The sequence below is a fragment of the Vanacampus margaritifer genome, chromosome 12 (genome assembly GCF_051991255.1).
Source record: "Vanacampus margaritifer isolate UIUO_Vmar chromosome 12, RoL_Vmar_1.0, whole genome shotgun sequence".
NCBI lineage: Eukaryota > Metazoa > Chordata > Actinopteri > Syngnathiformes > Syngnathidae > Vanacampus > Vanacampus margaritifer.
In genome coordinates this window covers 19865828-19887187 of record NC_135443.1, presented here as the reverse complement: position 1 = coordinate 19887187, position 21360 = coordinate 19865828, and the positions used below count along the sequence as shown (strand labels likewise).

The following is a 21360-nucleotide window of genomic DNA, read 5'->3' as shown; positions in this document are numbered from 1 at the left end:
TGCGTTCATGCCTTTGCGCATACAGGCAGACGCACACATAGTACCTCCACACATGCGCGACTAGCAGGGATCAGCCAAAGCGATTAGCACACGGACGTCAGAGCATAGAAAGCGACTGGTTTAACACACACACGCACACAATTTGAGTTGTAAGCCTGGTGCAACGAAGAGAGAGACTCAGCCGACAGAATGTGACACGCTCATGAAAGTGCGGGGAGAGAACTTTTTTGCTGCTGTCGCTCTATATTCACAAAATTTTTCGTCTCCCTTCCTCGTCATAACCCAAGCTAGTGTGCAAATGAAGCGGAATCCGTCCAGACAGCCAGGCCGGGATGAGTAATGTGGAGCACGGTAGGATTAATTTGTTTAGAAAGGGCCTATCATGGCTGCAAACATGTTACAGACTGTTGCCGTTTGTACAGTACCTCCTCCCCTCTAGCTTTAATTGGATGTGTTTTTAATGTTAGCACCCACTGTTGAGTGTTGACACTCGAACACTGCCACCGTTGTGAGGCCGCCGAGGAGAGCCGACGTGTTTGTGCGTCGCGCTACGGTAGGATGCACGGCTTTTTTCGGAAATAAATCAACTTGGACGTTTTAACACAGGCGGCGATTTAACGTGCGGGGCTCTCGGACAACAAGGACGCAACCTTGTGAAGGTGCTGTTGGGTAGCAGATGCTGTAGAGAGATCCAAAAGGTGACTTTCTGCTGCATTTGTCAATCACTTAAGCACAGGTAGGATGATGTTATTGTGACATTGTGGCAAGGATTACATGATTCTTACTGTGGAGTGGTCAATCTAGCTCTAGATAGGTAGATCTAGCGATCTAGCTCTAGATAGGTAGATCTAGCGATCTAGCTCTAGATAGGTAGATCTAGCGATCTAGCTCTAGATAGGTAGATCTAGCGATCTAGCTCTATCTAGCGATAGATAGATTTATAATAAGATTTATCTTCAATGAAATATTAAAAAGCTATTCTCTTGCTTTTTGTGTATGTAAGCCTGTGGTTTCATCATTTTAGGCCATCCATACAAAAATATTAGGGGTGTGAATTGCCTAGTACCTGGTGATCCGATCCGTACCACGATTCATACGCCACGATTCGATTCTATCCGATTAATCCCGATATAAATCACAATAATCGCAAAAATCTCAATAAAAAATATAGCGATTTTTATTTATTTTTTATTTTAAAAAATTGTTGTTTTTTTTTTTAAACACCCCTACAAAATATTGAGCTATTCTTCCCTTTTAAACTATAAAATCTTCCACTTACCCATAATTGTGTTCGTGGAAGGGCAACAAATCCGTTCTAGTTTATCCTTAAGGCGTTTGATAAGATTCACGAAAGGGCCTTTTAGTGTACTACAAAGTTAGAACCGTACAGTTGTCCAAAATGTCTTGGTAAGACTTTGTTACTACTAGGTGTGCTAAAGTAGGTGAGCTGGTGGCTTGCGCCTCTTGTTGCGGCTTGGAAAGACCTGCAATGACCCGATGGGATATATTCAAGCTTAAAGCTGATATATTTATCAATATGTAGGGATGTGCAGTTAATAAGACAGATGATAGATGATGTAGCATATTCACATATTCAGTGGAACCTCTTGTTATATGCTTGGTGACTGAATTAAAAAAAAATAAAAATTTTAAACCTTATAAATTTGGCAGGGTTGAGAACACTCTTCTTTTTGGTGTGCCAAATTTACCTAATATTATCCAATTTTGAATAAAATATTAAAATGTGTTTTTTGGGAGGTAGCTATAGTGTATCTAAGACTGTGGTTTCATAATTTTTAGTGTATTGGGCTTTCCAGTGCTTTCTTTGTTTACCATGAAAGAGAAGGATATTAAAGCCTTTTGAGAGTCGGCGCAGCCTGCATCCGCTTGCATCAGTTTCTCCTCATGCTTTATTTTCCCCAGGTAAGCGAATGGCCGTCCACATATCTGTATCAATGATAGAATTAGGCAAAATTCAAGGAAATCTGCCTCAGGGCTCTACAGCTAAGATGACTTGGATGCTAGGAGGTGTATTTTTATCCTCGCTGTGATAGTCATTGTGGTTATCGTCGTCTCGCAGCGCGTTTCTCACAAACACAAGCTGGCCGCCTCACAGAGGTAGAAAACGGTGCGAGTGGGAGGATGAGAGGGAACATTGTATTCTCTTCTTCAGCTTAAGAGACAGACAGAGTGGAGCAGGTTGTGTGAGGATATTTGCTGTGGAGAACAATGTCTAACTCTTGCCTCAGGGACACCTTTTACCCCCGCTCATGCTGCACGAGAGTTGGAACATTCCTCGGCGTCAGGAGGTATTTTCAGTGCGCGCTAGCACTTTTTTTTGTGTCGCCTTCAAGTCAAGAGGGTGTTGTGGATTTGTCTCGTTCCACTCAGCACACTTTTGGATGCCAATGTTATTTATTTATGATGAGATCCTTACACAAGGCACCCAAATGAAAGGGGACAAAAGCAGCCGCAAGAGCAGAATGTTGGAAATAAACATCTGTGATAATCAAAAACACATAAAAGTATCTTGAGATAACATTTTATTTTAAATTAAACTAAGATAAATGGTAGCATGTGGTATTCAGATGGATAGAAATTTGTTATAAATGAGAAATCTTGTAGTCTGTATTTTGACAAGTGTTAGAGCGACAGTATCCTTGATTTCACCGCTGAGTGAGTGCCCTGAAAGACTCCAGTATTATAACTTGTGGAGGCAGCACTGTATACGTTATACAAATGTGCCTCTTATCAGAATTTAAAATAATCTGTGTACCAAACAAAACTAATTGCATCTGAGCTTTGACATGACAGTGTAGTAAGGCCACCGCTTGAAAGTGTCTCTAGATCGTTGCGATCTATGAGGAATTCTTGGATGAGGGTGGCTATTATGAAAATTAGTCCCATTTTGAGAAATAGGCAAATGACTAAAGATTAGGCTTTACATGTTCAGGATGTTTTGTCCGATCAGTGATCAATGAATTTGAAGAAAAAAAGGGGGGAAAAAGTGATAACTGATTGGAAGATCAGATTTGATCAGAAGATGGATCAATACTTTATAGCTATTTAAAAAAACGTTTTTGTTTACTCTACAGTCGCGCGCCACCGTTTTGCGGGGGATAGGGACCGGACCAGCCCATGAATAGCAAAAACACGCATTTACACTAATTGAAAGGCATTTAAAAAAAAAACTTCAATGCTGACTTAAGGCCTAGATACACCAATGGGCCGACTGCATGCGCCGTCTGATCAGTGTATAAATTGCTGTCGTGAAGTCGAATCGAGTTGGAATACATCGTTTACATTAAAAAATATATTATTATTATTTTTAAATAGTCGCCGTTCCTGCACCTCATCCCGGTGTCCTCGGAGCGTCCAATAAGCACAGCCGGCGGTAGTAAAAAACTCCCTCAAAATAGACGTTTTGTTTGTCAAAGACCGCGCATTTAACACCGCGATCCTTGTGGGAAAGCAGATTATTTCTCCGTCCATTATTTCCTATGGAAAAAATTGTTTGTAAATGTGACAAAATCTGCAATCAACCGAATGGCGTTCAACCACTGTAATCACAATCTCACACCGGCATTATTGCAAGGCGGCAGCGGCTCTGTGATGTCATCCATCACCGCACTCTTGTCTGGCGTCATCAATTACTCGCAGGAAAACAACATTAGAGGCCTGAATGGGACACAGAGTGGCGGCAGGCCTGACATGGTTGTGTTATACGATTACACAACCTGTTGGCCGCCCGCCTGTCAAGTGTCTGGCGGCCCTGATGAATGGCTGCAATACGCTGCTGTGCATCACAACACGCCACGCCACGCCACACACTCATTAATGGCTTCTCATAATGCTTGGGACGTTCCTCCAATGCCGCGGCTGGGGATTCACAGAGCGGCAGTGAGAAAGCTAGGGAGGGGGGGAGTGTAGTTGTAGCAGTCGGCCGAGAAACGGCGTTGGTGATTGCTCCGTTTTCCGTTGTGCCATTCAAGGCGGTAAACAAAGAAGGCCTCGATAGCGATAGCAGCCTCGTTTGAATCATTCCACAAGCGGAGTCGCTTATAACGCCGACAGACACGAGAGCACGCGGAAAGATGTCGGAATTATTGTTTCTAAAAGTGCAGCCTATATGCTCTTCTATTAGATGCATCCTTGTCCATCTGTGGCCTATTTGCATAGATTATCAAGCACGTGCGCAGCCAGCGCCGGCGTCACAATGGCCTGACGGAAGCCGAGCTTGATTGCTCTTTCTGGCAGTGAATTAGGAGAGCTCGCTATTCTCCGCGCTACTCCACAAACAGATGTGAGACTCGCTAAGACGCCCGCCACTCCAGAGAGCGGCAAATTGTTTTCGATGAGCCGATTTGGCGAGTGACGCCAGCTATCGTTGCCTGTTTCATGTGATTGGAGGCACAAGTAAAGGCATTTTGCAGATCGTAAATCAATGGTCTAAATTAGGAATAGACCGATAATCGGCCTGAGCAATTTAGATAAAAAAAAAAAATCTGACAGCTGATAAAAGGTAAATGTAAAACCATTTTAATCTCAGGGAATTATGTATTCATTTAAAATTTCAGTTAACTTTATAAACGATGATGCTGACCCTGTGAACCATCTGAACCTTTTGTTTCAAAACAAAGAAATTGTAAAGTTTTAAGATTTTAGTATGTTTACATTCTGGGAGAAAATATAAAAAAACTATAGAGAGCTATAGTATTTACTTGTTTAAGTTTCCATGTAACTTTTTAAGACGTAATGATAACCTTAGGAGCTCCCGGAACATTTTGTTAGAAATTTAAAATGAATATATTGTCTAAGATTAAAAAGAAAATCTACATTTACAACAATTGTTTAATAAAAAAAAAGAGCCAAGATTGGCATTTGTATTTGAACGAATTTTGACGGCAATATTTTTTGCCCCCTTTTTACGGAAAATGAATATCGGCTCCAAATATCGGTTATCGGCCTCCTTGACTACTGAGAATCGGCATCAGTATCGGCCCTGAAAAAAACAAATCGGTCTATCTCTAGTCCAAATTGTAATAGGGCTGGCGAGGGCCAATAGCTTTTACGGTTATCGGGCCGATACCGGCATTATTTTTAGGCATTGAGTACTCGTGTAGGCTCGTTATCTTTTAAATGGAGACGCAATGAACCTTTGCATTCCGGTGGCGAATCGCGGCAGTCACAATGTTAGCAGTTTTGCCGTGTTCAAGTCTCTTTAAATATAGAGGTCAGAGTTCACTGACAACCTGTTGACGCAGAGCAGATTTATGCAGCGCGCACTCGCTCTCCACTGCAAACACACGCTCCCACACACACGCGCACACACACTACTCTGCGGCCCACTGCCTCGCAGCAGCGGTTTCCTTTCCGCCGCTGATCTTCCAAGCTTCAGATACCGGAGCCCCAGTTATTCTCCCTGACCCTCCTAATTGAGAACGGCTGCGGCTGCCGAGATGGAGCGAGCGCTAAGCAGACAGAGAGAGTGAGCGAGAGAGCAGATTCTTGCGTGAGAAGAAAGAAAGTGGCAACAAAAGAGCGGCCAAAAGAAAGCAGCGAGGAGCTAAGCCTGCGTAAGGCCAACGCTGGTCAAGTGGGGTGGATGGCTGCATGCTCAACAGTTGGCCTCCGTCCCAATTTGTCGTGATTCATACTTCGGCATACACACTACTCGCTGGCCGCCAGCCAAACACACACAAGCACAATAGCGTCAATGTAGATTTGGCTCCATTCTATATAATCCACTACACTGTAACAACCGTGCTTGACTCTGCTCTACTCTCCATTATATTGTACTTGCAAAAGCTACTTTCTAGTACTTGGTCAGGCACAGGTCACCTGTTGCTGTGCCTTAACTCCGAATGCTGCATTTTCTTGCTGTCTCCACTCAAATAAAATTGTTGTATTTACCTGTCCTTGTATCTTCAAATAAAACAAAAGTCGCCATAACAAGGTTATTATGTAGACAAAAGCTATCAAATTACGGAAGGGTGGAATTTCCAGTGTTCAGTAAACATTTTTGATTGGTGAGTAGACACATACTTCCAAGTACAGTTGAAACGTACTTGTAGGCTAAATGCTACAATGCCACGGGGTATTGTGCAAATCTATACCCTGTTGCATTATGGGGGAAAAAAAGCCTAAATCATGTACTGCTGATATCATAATAAATCATAAAAGTTACGAAGAAACAATGTTTTTTACCTAATTTTTAACATATTTGTATAATGCCTTTAAAAAAATGTAACATTTACATTTTACATTTATGAAACTAACTAAAGGCAACTATAATTGTTGCAAAAATGTCCTTTGTCAATTAATATCATGCATGCAATTTCGGAGTTCATCGTAAATGTATTTATTTCAGTATTGCTGTACATCCGTAACTACAGAGGAAGGAAGGTCAAAGAAGTGTTTGCTAATTGTTTATAATAATATATCAAGATTTATATAGCTCTTTTCTAGACATTCAAAGATGCTTTACAATGGAATGGATACATTATTCATGCACTCACACATTGACACTGTGGTGCCGGTAAGCTACTTCAGTAGTTACAGCTGCCCTGTGCGCCTACGGCCCCTCCTACCACCACCAAACATTCGCACCTTCCATACACCATTGTGATCAGCACTGGAGGCAATGTGTGTGGAGTGTTTTGCCCAAGGACACAACGACACATGACTTGGGGAGAGCGGGGATCGAACAACCGACCTTCTGGTTACTGAACAACCGTCTCTACACCCTGACACACGGCCGGCACATATTTTAAAAATGTTACTTTACTACAGAATACTTAGTGACCTTTTTTTTGTTTTTATCTTGCACTCGACAAATAAACTATATATATATTTTTTTTTTAACTAGCACTAAAACTAATAAAAAACAAACAAACGTGCTCTAAAAATTAATTAAAACTAACTGTATTTAAAAACAAAACTCAAAACCCCACTCAACTTTACTAATCTTTATTTATATAGTGCGTTGACAACAGCTGTGGTTGTAACAAATTGCTTTACAAAAAATAACAATAATACAATCATAACAAACCAACAAAAACCTTTTTTTTCATTCCTACAAAATAAAAGCTAACAATAACAAAAAATCCAAAGCTTTTATAACCCTGGTGCTTAAAACATGGAACATGGTATATACCGGTACTGTATAGCTATAAACGCTAACAAGAAACACACATGCTATTAGCTAGCCCTGCGGTATCGCACTGCACATTCTGCACTTATATTGGACAAAGGTATTGGGAAATGTGGCCTCCACACATAATACCTACAATTGTTTTTTTTTCCCTTAAGTGTAGTTTTGTTGCTATAACTGTGTCATTACTACTAACGGTCTAGTTTTGGTAGTTAGCAAATACTACAAAACTTGTAGCATCTAATGTACTGGAAAGACTTTCAACTAGATTTTACATGGTTTGATGGGGTCGAGGTCGGGTTCGTCCCCCATAAACTCATTCAGAAATGCCTTTACAGAACAAAAAACGTACCATTCTCAAGCCATTACCCCAAAGTTCTATCGATAATATCTAGACAAGATGAATAATTTACTCAGTGGCACAAGCTACAGGCCCAAAACCACCTTTGTCCTTACTGTGTAGCGCATAAAAGGACAGACTAAAAGGGAAGGTTGGGAAGAGGAGTGGCAAGTTCAGTGACAGCTGCGTGCACGTGGTGGATGTGGACGAGCGACTGTCAGAGCAGATATTTCTGTTTAGTGCCGCCTGCCAGAGACACTCCTCATGTCATCGCTGGGTGCCTGCTGTCACTGGCTAAAACCAAGAGCGGCAGTGTGTGTTTGCGTGTGTGCCTGTGTGTTTGTGTATGACTGCGTGCGTGCGTGAGTGACAGTGACAGTGACAGGGAGAGAAACTCGAGCAGCTGTCTTGAACGCTGCTCTGCACTGTTGCTTTCATCATCCCAATCCGCTCTAGTCAGAGGCTGTTTGGTCACCTTTACTATGTTGAAAGAGCTTATTTGATATCAAATATGATGTAAACTTAAATTGCGTTTTTGTCAAACTCTTGCTGTTATATTAGTTGAGTGTCTATTCCATTGAATGACTATTTCTATTCTAACTAACTAATGTCTATTCACTCACCATATTTCCTCAAATAGTCCCCTCTCTAATTAGTGGCCAGGGCGTCATCCACGTATGACAAGTAAAAGCCTCGCTCAAATAGCACATGAGGAAAACAAACAGGCAGTACTTATCTTAGTTCTTAGATGCTATGTGTTCAATCACACACAATAGTTAACTTCTGAGACTATTTAAGATCCATTGCTAATCAAATAAGCGGCACCAAAGCAGATGAACTATAATGGGCGGGCCAAAAGTAGGGTACAGTTATTTCATTATGTGTTTCACTTAAGCAATCACGAAAATAATACTGAACTTTTATTCTATGCTACTTACTCATGTCTTAAAAACGTTATACTTTTTATGGATTTTTTAAAAAATTATTTACAGGAACTCTAATATGTGAATATAATGTAATGTCTTAGTGTTAATCGTAACTCTACTTTTGGCCCACCTTGAATAATGGAGACTTTTATTTTTGTTTTGTTTTGTTGTGTTGTGTTGAACCATTTATTTTTTTTAAATCCAAAAACAGATTTACATTTGCAATGCCGACCTGGCAGCAGAAAGCAGAGTAATACAAAGCAAAAATAAACATAGATGTAAATACCTACACAACAAATTGTACAATGTGGATATAGTTACATATTTACATAGTACATTACATTGCATCATAGCACATGGTCAATAAAAGGTTCATAGGATTTTATTTGAGTGTGCGCCAGTTGTTTAGGGCAAAAAATTGAAAAGATAATCGACCAAAAGTATTTGCGGACTTTCGAGAACAAAGATGTTCATAAAACTACTACAACAGAAAGTGCAAGTGGTGGTATGCATGGTGAGCAGGTAGCAAAGACAGGGTGGGGTCTTAGCAATGAGTGTTTAATAGGTAAACACGGACCAGTAAAATTGTCTTTGTGAATGAAGACAGTAAAAAAAAATGCAGTTTAAATGTGCATTACTAATGTACCAGTAACATTGTTTCATTTTATTCCAAGAATACTTTTGTACAAATAAAAATACCATAGACTTCTAAATCAACACCCCCAACCACCGTTTGTGGTCATTTTAGCTACAAAATTATAAGCAGTTGGCACTATGGTTCTTGTTATATGGCTTATAAAGCAAGCAGAATTTAGGTAGACTAAACGATTCAGTTGTAGGCGGATGAGTCTGTCAGTTGTGTGTAGGAGGAGGTACAAATGACATGAAATATTAAGGAAAAAGAAAGCTTAGTGTTTTACATTTCCCGGGTCAACTCAAAGTCAGTGTGGGTGGCTCAGGGAGGCCGTGCGCAGCTTCGCAGCAGCTGATCACAAAGCTTGCATGCCGACTTGCATATTTCATTTATTTGATCATCTTACAATGTTCTAATTAGCCAGGCAGCACACTTATTATGAGTAATAAAATGAGTAAAAGATTAGCCCAGCTGTACTCGGAACAATCTGTCCAAATCTTACTTGGTCTCTTTTGCACTCACATGAAAACTAGTTTTTTTGTTTTTTTTTGCCTTAAGTGTCTGCTTGCCATTGACTATTTGATTGCAATCATCTGTTTCTGGAGTGCCGTCGCCGAGATCACAAACATGTGCTTGTGGCCAAGTGAGATGGTCACAGTGTGAGGTAATGGAATGTTTAAAAAGAGTAAGAGCATGCGTGAGGAGCTGACGCTGGAATCCAAAGAGCTAAACACATTCATTGGCTTTTGAAAATTGCCTTCATTGAAAATCAAAATCAGTCAGAAGACCTTCACACCTTATAAATGGCACTGATACAAATAGAAGGGATGACTTTGACTTGTAGATATGGGGTTGGTTGATATTAAAAATTCTGCAGCAACCCATTTAGTGAGCAAACTAACCAATGTGAAAGATACCTTAGTTGTAGATGTAGAAAGAACCCCTTTAGGGAGCAAACTAGCCAGTGCCAATAATACAATAATACAGTACATGCATGTGGTTGAATATGTGGTCGGTGGATTTTCCAATTTTGATAGCAACCCATTTAGGCAGCTAACTAACCAATGCTAAGAATATCCAAGTTGAAGAGTATCCATGGGGTTGGTGGATATTACAATTTCTGTAGAATCCTGTTTAGATAGCAAGCTAAAAAAAACAAATGCCAAAGATAACTGAGTTGCAGCTCTATAAAGCAACCCTTTCAGGCAGCAAATTAGCCAATGCCAAAGATACCCAAGTTGTGGATACTGTATGTAGTGGGTGGATATTAAAATATATACTATCTAACCACTTACAAAGATACCTAAGTTGTGAATAGGCGGTTCTGAATTCTACAGCAACCCATTTAGGCTGCAAACTGGCAAATACCAAATATACCCAAGTTGTACATACGTTTTGTGGTCAGTAAGTATTCAAATTTTTGCAGGAACCCATTTAGTCAGCTAATTAGCCAATGCTAAGGACACCCAAGTTGTTGGTAGATATTATAATTTCTGCAGTCCGTTTAGTGAGCAAACTAACCAATGTCAAAGATACCCGAGTTGTAGATGTATAAAGAAACAGCACCAAACTAGCCAATGAAAAACATACCTAAGATGTTGATGTGCTGTTGTTCAATACTGTTATTTGTAGAGAAACCTGTTATGGCAGCAAACTAGCCAATGCAAAACATGCCTAACCTGTAGATATGTAGTTGGTGCATATTTCAATGTGTATTGCAACCCATTTAGGCATCAAACTCGACAATTGACAATAAAAAAAAAAAGCCCATTCATGCAAGGGACCTCTGCAATGAAGAAATAAGATGTCTCACAAAATGCTTGAGCAAAATCATTGCCTGGTACGCGTCCAACCCACAATGGATAATTTGATCCACTTCCGATTCTAATTCACTTTAGCTTCCATGACATCTGCTTTAGGGAATCTCCCAACCACACACACGCACCCACGGCAACCTGGGGTGTGTTTCCCAAAGACGTGGATGTGTAAAAGTGTAGTGGTGTGCACAGTAACAGTAGTGGCAACCATGGCAACATTAGTCCAACTTTAGATTGTGAGCTGCCAGCGTCAGTTTCCCCTGACAGCCTTGTAACCACACACCCGTGTTTATGTTCTTTGGGTTAACACGGTTATCTCTGTACGTAACGTGAGCGCTCCACCTACACGGCCACTTGGCATACGGATCTTGCAGCTGCAGGACCTGCGTCTCTCTCTCTCTCTCTCTCTCTCTCTCTCTCTCTCTCCCTTTCTCTCTTTCTCTTTATCTTTCTCTGCCCAGAATGATCTGCAGGGACTTGCCAGTATTTTCATTCCCTCTGGAGGCATTTCCGCACACTAACAAAGCCCGGCCCGCGCGATGAAACACAGAGGAAGCAGCCTTTATCAAGGAAGCAAGACATTTTTTTTAATGTAATGTTTGCACCGCTGACCCTGGCCAACAGTTTGTTACATGCAAATTTACTTTGGAGCTCAAGTCAAGTTTGCTCCGGGCTTTTGTTTGCTCTGTAACACGAGGACAAGCCTCTTCTGTGTGTCATTCACCAGACAAAGTTGCCTTCTGTTTGCCACTAATTAACAGCTACAATACCTAGCTTGTTGCTTAGCTTTTTCTTCATCGTCTTCATTTTTTATTATTTTTTTTACACGCCTTGTTAACCACTGACCCTTCATAGTTGCACTTCCTCGTGCGCTGCTTGCCAGAAGGAAATGTGCTCAGCAAGGCCAGGTTGCAATTCTCCAGAGGGTCTGGCTCTGGTAAAGGGATTGAATTGAACCAATAACAGTAGAAAACTATTAAACGTTTTTACAACGCTGTCGAACTAAAGCAGTAAAAGTTGAACTCTTTATCCTGGCGTCTGCGATAAATAAACGGCGCGTCCCAATCGAGTCCATGTTGTGTTTATTTAAGGGCACATTTTTATGGTTTGCTTGAATATTAACTTTTCTCCTCACCGTGTGCCAACATTTTGTTTGGTCGGTTTTGCAACGAACAATGTAGCTCGCGAGACCTTCGCGCAGAGACCGAACGGCACAGTCTGGAAACCGCAGAGCCACCGAGGCCTGTCCACAGCCAAGGCCCAGTGACACACGCTCCTGCCCATAAACAGGGTTTTGGCCTTCTGGAGAAAATAACCTTGATAATTACTGAGTGTGAATAGACCTGCCCACTTGGGGAGGGAGAGCGCGAGACATAAGCATCCACGCATTCCTCCATGCTGAGTCATGCTGGTGCCGAGTTTCCCCTCTGTGCGCGCGGGTGCAAAGGGCTGCCGGCGCCACGCTCGTCGCCGAGGACATTTCGGAGGCTAACGAGAACGCGGACCTCCGCCAAGGCTTTGTCACCTGTGTAATCAATCAGGAACCAAGGCAATGCAGTGTAAAAGATGCAACACAAGCTCAGGAGTCCTCGGTTTACGGCGGCACGCTCAGTTACTGCCGCACTTTCTGTTTTATATACAGATGTTTACTGTCATTATAAATTAACAGTTGTGTTAATGGTAGATGATCCTGATTTTGATTATGGCATACAAAATCCTCACATACAAATTTGTGTTGTCGTCACCGTTGTAATTCTTTCTAAGTAGACCGCTACCTCTTTGCTACTGATTACTGCGACACGCTTTGAAATAACACATTTGCTCAGATTACCTTTAATTATTATTCATAATTGTATTCATCTATGTGAAGACACTCATGATGCTAATGATTTCTCACAGTCATTATAAACAACGATTTAATTTGGTAGGAAACAGATGAAATCAATAAACAACAGTTTATTTCTCCTTAAGCTCTGCAGTTGTTGATTATTTTTAAATGATCACTTCTAAAATAGGCCTCGGAAATCACAATGTCCTATTCCTGGTAAGCTACTGTTAGAGCAGGCACATGTACTCTTTGAGGGCAAACTTGTTTTTATTTTATTTTTTTACTTTTCATTTATTTATTTATTTTCACAGTGCAGTATTTGTCTTCTAACCTAAATTGAAACTGAAGGGAATGTAGTTAAATTAATGTCATGGGTGAGTTGGAATTTAACCCGGATGTTTTTGGATGATGGCCAGTTTACGCCCTAGACTGGTCGCCAGTCAATCACATAGTAGGAACCACGCTATCATGACAGGGGGGATGGGGGTAGTTGTTAGTCAATAAAACAAGTTGATGTTAGGGCCCAACCGATTTAACTAGCCAATATTAACGATTACAAAATAATTGGTTAAAAAAACAAACATAATTCTTGTATTTACTTGATTATTGCCTTTATTGATATATAAACTGTAAACAGGAGAAAACAAATCTGAATCTGGAAATGTTATTGACTAAATACAACTGTTGGACAAACTGTCGGAAGACCTGTTGTAGACACACATGGTGATGTTAGTGGTTGCTGGGAAGATGCAGACCGCCTCTGTGCAAGGAATGGACCCCTACTTTTTTCTAACAACTCAACTTACACAATTTAAGTGTGAGCAAGCTCCTTTCTGGCCGTACACTTTTAATAAGCTTCATTCTACCTAAAAGTCAATGTAGAGTTGACACAAAAAAGTGCTTTGACAATGGTTTCAGATTGTGCATATGGAGGTGGGATGGAAGAAAAAGTAGCCTTTCCCATTCGCTCGCACTCTCTTTACACCACAAGTTTTCGTTTTCTTCATTTTGGGTTTGAACTGGCATGAGTACAGCAGCCGGGCCCGAGTGTCTGCGCTTGGCCCACCGCCTGACTGTCTGTTTGCCTGTCATTTCACCAGAACTTGTTGAACTTGCTAGGGAGGCCGTTCATTCTTGCCAGACGTGGCCCAAACAGCCATCACCACCGGGCACTGGCTTTTTTTGCTTTGCTTCGAACTCTCACTTTGTTTGGGTGAGCGTGCTCGCCCCTTCCAGAGTTTGAGAGATATTAGACAAACATTTGCACTGCATATGTTGGCTTTTTTGTTTTTTTAGCTTCGGCCCTGCACACTTCCCCTCTAAGTCTGCATTGCGTAATCGATTGATTCAAGTTAATAATTCTGGGTGGAATTGATTGTTAATTAATCGTGTCGTGAAGCAATTGAGGTAAAATGGAGTGCACTGTTTCAGTACAAATCGCAGAAGTACTGCTGATGCAGTCTTGACTGATTTACTGTCTAATAAAGTGACATCATCGAAGACATGGAAGTTGAGCTCCACCCAAGCAGACCTCCAATATCACTTAAAACATAACAAAAATGACTTTCAAAACATTTAGAGTTATCGTACATTTTATTGACTGACTTCATCAAAGTAGTTGCGACCCGGTGTACCGGCCGGTGATAGAGTTGGGAAATGGACAGTTGACTAAATGGCAGTTTTGAAAGTGAGTTTTGTTAATGAGTGGATTATTGAGTGATGAGCTCAAAATTGGAGAATACAAATTCTGGAAACTCTTTAAACTCACCACATTGCTCTGTCATTGGTTAAATCTATGTCACCTAGTTTATGGGTGCCATTTTGTCAACCAAGCACCAGGCCAAGGTTCAAACCCTGAGCCTCTATCTCAGGGGTTGTCAAACTCATTTTAATTCAGGAACCACTTAGACCTAAATTTGATCTCAAGTGGGCCGGACCAGTTTGTATGTGGCCTAATAAGCAAATAAATAACAACACGTCCACATATTTTGTGTTTTTTAGTGCAATTATTTGATTAGTACATTCTGAACTTAATGCAGAGTAATCTGAAATTTCTTAACAAAAATAAGTGCAAATTTTTTGCATCAAATCCTGTGTAACAGCCAAATTTCAGAATGTAATTTAAGTGGTCGTCAGTGCACCCTTCAGTGGACAAAATTAGCAACAGTTAATTGTAGTGAAAAACTGCAGTTTGTTTTCTGTCTTCACGGGCCTGATCGGACATCCCGACGGGTCAATTCTGGCCAGCGGGCCGTATTTTTGGTATCTAAACTGTGAGGCAGACGTGCTAACCGCTAGTTCAATGTGCTGCCTGAGATTCTTCGATACCTATTCCCTCCTGAGCTTGAGACCCAAGCTTTTGTTTGTTCCAAGAAGCATGCATGTTATATCCTCGCATGAGTATTCTGGGTCTCAGGAGGTAAAATCACAACAATGTAAATTTTTCCCTTAGTTGATGAAGAAAATTAATTCAGAAAAAAACATTTGTTTTCTTTTATTGTTTTTTCCCCCTCTTATTGGGGTCCTGCAATGTGACCGATGACCTGGTGCCTCACTCTAGTGCGTCCCTCTGTGACACACAGTATGGACACGGATGACAGCCATGACTTCATCCCTAACTCCATCCTCACCACTCTGCACTCCTAACATCTTCCCATTATGATTAGCGATTGTGTTCTTTTTGTTGTCTCTCGATTTCTGTGTGTCCTCTGTAATGTCTGGTGCCTCCTCCCGTGTCCTTGGAAAGACGCCTAATAAGCTCTGACACACACCGCTGTCTCTCCGCTCCATAGGCCTATTCTCCAGCGTCAGACAGCAAACACTCAAGTAAACAAAGACTACACTCACACACACATCCACACACGTATGCAACGCCATCCTGGCGTGCTAATAGACCCGCAGACCAGCCCACCGAGGACGACGTCAATGCTAGCTCGCTAACACTGACCTTCCGCGTGCCAATCACAACAAATCCGCCGCCGTTGGAATACAGCGAGGAAAGAAAACGCGGTGCAAATTGAAAGCAGAAATCCCCCCGTGGTGTGAGACAAGATGAGCCTTGGAATAAATTATTTAGACGGCAGCCTCTCGTTTTCCTGCACGATTCTCGCCTTCTGCTACGTTTAATAGCATCTGTGATGACGCCCAGTGGAGATTAATCCACATGTAGCATGTGTGTGTGTGTGTGTGTGTGTGTGTGTGTGTGTGTGCGTGTGTGTGTGTGTGTGTGTGTGTGTGTGTGTGTGTGTGCGGGCCGCTCACCTCACTTCTCATGCATCCCATTGTCGCATGATGCTGAAACAAAGGCGCGACAGGGGAATTAGTTTATTCTCCTTCTTCTTCTTTGTGGGTGTAAATAAACAACTAAGCGAATCAATGCTTCCATTTGTTGCCTCTGTGATGGTGTCTGCAGGTGCCAAAAGCTCACGGCAGCCATGTTTCCTTGCCGTCAGCGTACGCAAACTGCACCACATCGGTCTCATGTTTCATTCGTAGGGATCAGTAAACAACCGCCTGGTTTTTGAATCCCACTTTACAGTAAGGACAGTAAACCCAAAGCCCTGCCACAAATACCGAAAAACCGCATGTAATTTCATTCTGTCACTGTCAAAAAAAGAAGGAAATGAAAAGTATCTCCCTCTCACAGTTCTCTTAATAAGAGGCAATGCGGGCTGGCTTCAAGCTGTTTAATAGTCACTACCAGTTAATGTTTACTTTAAAACTCACAAATAAAACAAAGGTAGAATTAAACGTTATATATTTAAACACCAACATGTTTAACTGCTAGCTTAACAATTAGCATCATGCAAAACGCCTAACAGGCTAATGGAATTTAGTGTTGCATTTATTGTCTCATTCACTGCCAATGACGGCTGTGAAAGTATTAAGAAAAAAATCCTAATAGATGTTTTGGCAGGTTTGAGGCTCCAGCATATAGACATTAACCACAGGCAAACAAGATAGCAAAGTCAGTAAGGAAGCATATGTTTTTTATTTTATTATCAACTAATAGCTTAGTTGCGGACCTTCTCAGCTTCTTCTTCTTCTTCTTCTTGTTCTTCTTCTTCTCTTACACTGCATGTCTTCAAGTAGACCTGTTGCACCTCTGAGTGTGAATGTCTCTTTTTGTCTGTATGTGCCCTGCTATTGGCTGTTGACCAGTCCAAGATGTCCAGTATCCCAAGTCATCCGGGATAGACTCCCTAGTTAACCGTGTTTCTAATGAGCACAAGCGCTATCTAAAATGGATAGAAGTATGAACACAGCAGCAGCAGAGACAAATGAGCAGGTGCGACTGTTAAGGAAATGCCAGCAGCAGCTTGCATGTGCGTATGTGTGTTTGTGTAAGCATCAAGCGTTGTTTGCATTGTAATTATTGCAAAGGGTGTTCACTTGATGAGAGGCATTGTAGGTTGCTTACCTTGGTAAATCATTCATTCAGAATTAATTTTACAAGATTTCCAACCATCCACGTTTAGAAAAATTGCTTTCCAGCTAGAATGCTTTCATTTTAATGTTATGGGTTCAAGGTTAGAAAGGTCTGAACAGCGCTTTACTGTAATTAGATGGGAACCCAATGTTGTAAGGCTTATGCCACAGTTGCTCTGAATTTACCATTGTTCAAATTCAGCATGGTTAATAACCAAAATAATTTTTTAGTGCTAGGTTCCGAGTGGCACACGATAAACTAGCACGGGGAGAACATGTTAACTTGATGAGATTTGAACCCAGAACATCAGACCTGTGAGGTAGACATTCTAACCTCAAGTGTGGTTTATTTATTTGATTTATTTTAACAACTTTTTCCACCAATAATATGACCTATAAACTGTACAACTCAATAACTAAAAAATATATATATAAAACTTTTAGAGAGGGAATTGAAAATAAACAAAATAATGTGTTTGCAAAAGTGTGCACACCCCTTTATAACTAGGGATATGGTTGTGTTCAGAAATAACCAATCGCATTCAAACTTATGATAAGTGGGAGTCAGCACATACCTGCCGGCTGCCACCAATTAAAGTTCTTCTGATTCATCCCAAATATATTTCAGATGTTCTAGATGTTCTTCTTTTCCTGACAATTTTGTCATCACATTTTACACCACTAGCCATGGTCTGCGGAAAGTTAAAGGTTACATTAATTGTAAATGGTTTGAAAAGGAAAATGAATTTATGAATTATATATATTTATGTTCTCTATTATTTTATTAGTTTATATATATTTATTTATATATTTATGAATTATATATATATATATATATATATATATATATAGTCACAAAAACCTAGCATTCGAACAGGGGTGTGTATACTTTTTGAATCCATCGTACACTGAGCCTTCTTTGACAGTAAACTACAGTAGTTGAGTGAATCAGCAGCATCCTTATGCAGTGGTGCACATTCCTAAAGAATGAATGATCATTTCCTAATAGTAATTTTAACTACTCACTGTATTATTGCCCTTAATTAGCGTCTTTATCTTGCAGTAGCAAAAATGGGCCGAGCACAAACAGGAGCATAGTCTTAGTGACGGTTCAGTGGCAAACAGTAAGTGTGTAAAAAACACACCTAAATGTCAAGACAATTGCATAAAAAGGCTTCCTAATGAGTGCTCGGCTGTCTCTGTGTTTAAGTGGCCCGTCTATATTCCATACAGCAGTGTGAAATTACAGTATCAGATCATATTTAGTTAATTAAAAGGCATATGACTAATTAAATTGGACTCAAGCATTAGTTGAGGGGGTGAATAAAGCACGAAGGCGTATTTAGCTGTTAACTGTAATTAAATGCGGGGCAAACTGCAGCCTGTAAAGTTACAGTATTTAAGTCGTCCTCGCGGACCGTACAGACTGACAAGATATTAACAATAAAGACAGAAGAAGTTGTTCCACTCATCCAGCAGAAATGATGAAAGCCTGCAGGCTTAAATGACAGCTGCTTTGGCAACTCGACGACACCAGAGAGAGCGAGAGAAAAAAATCAACTCGCGTTTGTCGTTTCAAGTGTTTTAAGTGTGATATTTGTCAGGGATTAGATGTGCACGTTGTCAGGCCTGGTTACGCGCCTCCAATCTGTCAGAGGCGCGACAGGGGCGCTTTATTACATCTCGATAAACGACGCCACCTCCAGTCTTGTTTGCCTATCACTGAAAAGCACATTGTGTTTTGTCACACGCCTTGACGCCCGTCGCTCTTTCCGCTTTGTCTCGTTTCAGAAGTGGGCCTGTGATCGATGAGGATTAAGGCGCAGATTTTGTCGAAAGTGAATCGCGGGATCGCCCTCCTCCACTGGTAAGCATCTTGATTTCACACCTACGTTTCCAGTTCCAGCTCCAGCTCGTCTGGGGCGCCAGGAAATAGAGTGCTGGAGTTTTGCCAGACAGAAAAAGACGTGCAGACTTTGAATGATGCTTAACACTTTGTCCTTGGAGTGAATAACTCAGACAATAATAGCCTGCTTGCTTCTAACAAGTGTGAACAGGATTATTGAATGTATGAAAATAAATTGATTCCAAAAATAACCTGCTAGATAGGATTTAAAAAAATATCGATGTTATATTAGCATGTTTCTTTGCCTTAGCTCAGGAAGCTGCAGTATTATTTTCCACAGTCTCCACTTTGCTGCAGTGGCCCTGATTCTTATCTCAAATGGAGTGTATACTTTCAGGAACGATACAAGTAGAAATTATGACAATTAACACATATGCTTATGTTAGTTTACCCTGTCGCTGTGCCTCAGCTATGGACACTTTATTATGCACTCCATAGTCTCTACTTTGCTGCAGCAGCCCTCTCATGTGAAATTTGTCTCCTTAAAACATGGACCATATACGTGTATAAAAATTTCCTTAGCTTAGCTTGTGGTTATATTCACAGTGGAAGCTGCAGTATTGTAATCCACAGTCTCCACTTTGTTGCAGCAGCCCTCAGTGTCCCCTCACACTAATAGTGCCTCCTTTTCACATGGCCTACAATATAAAGCTAACAATGACAGCAATTAACACATACTAAATTATCTTAACCTGTTGCTGTGCCTTAGCAGCAGTATTATTACACTCCACAGTCTCCACTTGGCTGCAGCAGTCCTTGGTCTCCTTAACATACATTGACATGACATGTTCTTCTACAAATGACAACAATAAAGTAAACATGCATGCTAAAGTTAGATGTTCCTGTGCCTTAGCTCTGAATGCATACTCCACAGTCTCCACATGTCTCCTTAGTGGACAGAACATATGCCAAACAAAACTCACATGCTCGTGTGATCTTATTTTCTTACTGTCAATTATCTTGGAAAATGCGGTATTATACTTCATAGTCTCCACATTGCTGCAGCTGCCCCATCTCCTCTCATGTTAATTTCTCTCCTTACTGAGCAGAACATATGCAAAACAAAACACACATGACCAGGATTATCTTCATACTTTAACTTCATTCCAAAAGATATAGCATTATACTGATACTCCACATTGTCCACTTTGCTGCAGCAGCCCTCTGTCTCCTCTCACATCAAATTTGTCTCCTTACTGGACAGAACATATGCAAAACAAAACTCACATGTTTGTGTGAGCTGAAAATGCTGTATTATATTGCATAGTCTCCACATTGCAGCCCTCTGTCACCTCTCATATAAACTTTGACTCACTACTGAGCAGAACATATGCAGAACAAAAGTCACATGCTAATGTGATCTTTTCTTCTTACTAAATGATATAAATTGCTAGAAAAGTTTATCTTGTTGCTATACCTTCAGTCCATGAGTGTTACTGTAGTCTACAGCCTCCACTTTGTTGCATCGTGCACTTTCAGTTGGTCTCTTTGCTGATAATTAAATAAAGTTGACATTCCCTTGTTGTTGGTTAGCGTTCCTCCTGATGCCTTTAATGCAGCGCGGTTTTTGCAGTTTCCCGCATCAGTGGAAAACAGCTTTCCCCAAACCGGCACTGTGCAGTGGAAAAGGACATAAAAGTACACACCCAAGACCAAAATTGAGACTTTTTGTCCCACTACCTTATTTTGGGCCGCTGTGCAAAATTGTTGACAGAGTAATTTGTGTTTGTGCACAACAGCATCAAAAACGCTGCAAGGTGAATAATTTTTGGTGGCATCTGCACATTGTGCAATATGCTAATGAGCTAAGCTGCAAAAGCCAGATTGCCAGGAGTGAGATGCGGGGCGAGGAAGGGGTGAGGCAGAGGGGATTGAGAGGCAGAGTGGAGAAAGGGAGGAAAACAGACGGAAGCCTCCGTAAATTATGGATGCAACCTGCGATTTCCAAGAGGAAAAAAGAAAGGCGCGGTGAAACCTCAAGTCATGCATATCAGATTACGCATCTACTACATTTTCTTATCATGCTCCATGAGCAATCATGGATTGCAATCTAGCTCGTGTGTGTGTGATGGATGGAAAAAGAGGCAGCACTTACACATTCATCCATGTCAAGTCGCGTGTGGCTGTGCACTCAAGCATTCCCTCAAGTCAATATGACGTGCGTCCAAAGCCATGTTGACATTTTTTTTGTGTTGCTTTGTGTTCCATTGCGTGCCCGAGCAGTCGCATGACACTACACAGCCAGCAATGCTCACATCGCGCAGATTACGTTGAAGACAAACAGGATGCTGATACTCGTTTTCTTTTAATTGGAGCCATTTTGCTCAT

The 21360-nt window shown here is 41.1% G+C and overlaps 1 protein-coding gene across 6 annotated transcripts in view; it reads left to right on the top strand.

Annotated features, from left to right (window-relative positions):
* Window positions 1-21360, top strand: part of zmiz1a (zinc finger, MIZ-type containing 1a) — a 151372-nt gene that overhangs the window by 56104 nt on the left and 73908 nt on the right. For 3 of the 6 annotated variants that reach the window (XM_077581228.1, XM_077581230.1, XM_077581225.1), the window contains one exon: window positions 18918-18993. The gene's annotated coding sequence lies outside the window, so the exon portion shown is untranslated. Of the gene's footprint in view, window positions 1-159; window positions 352-531; window positions 554-607; window positions 737-18917; window positions 18994-21360 lie in introns of those variants that run through there. The other 3 variants (XM_077581226.1, XM_077581229.1, XM_077581227.1) reach the window with 3 other exon arrangements.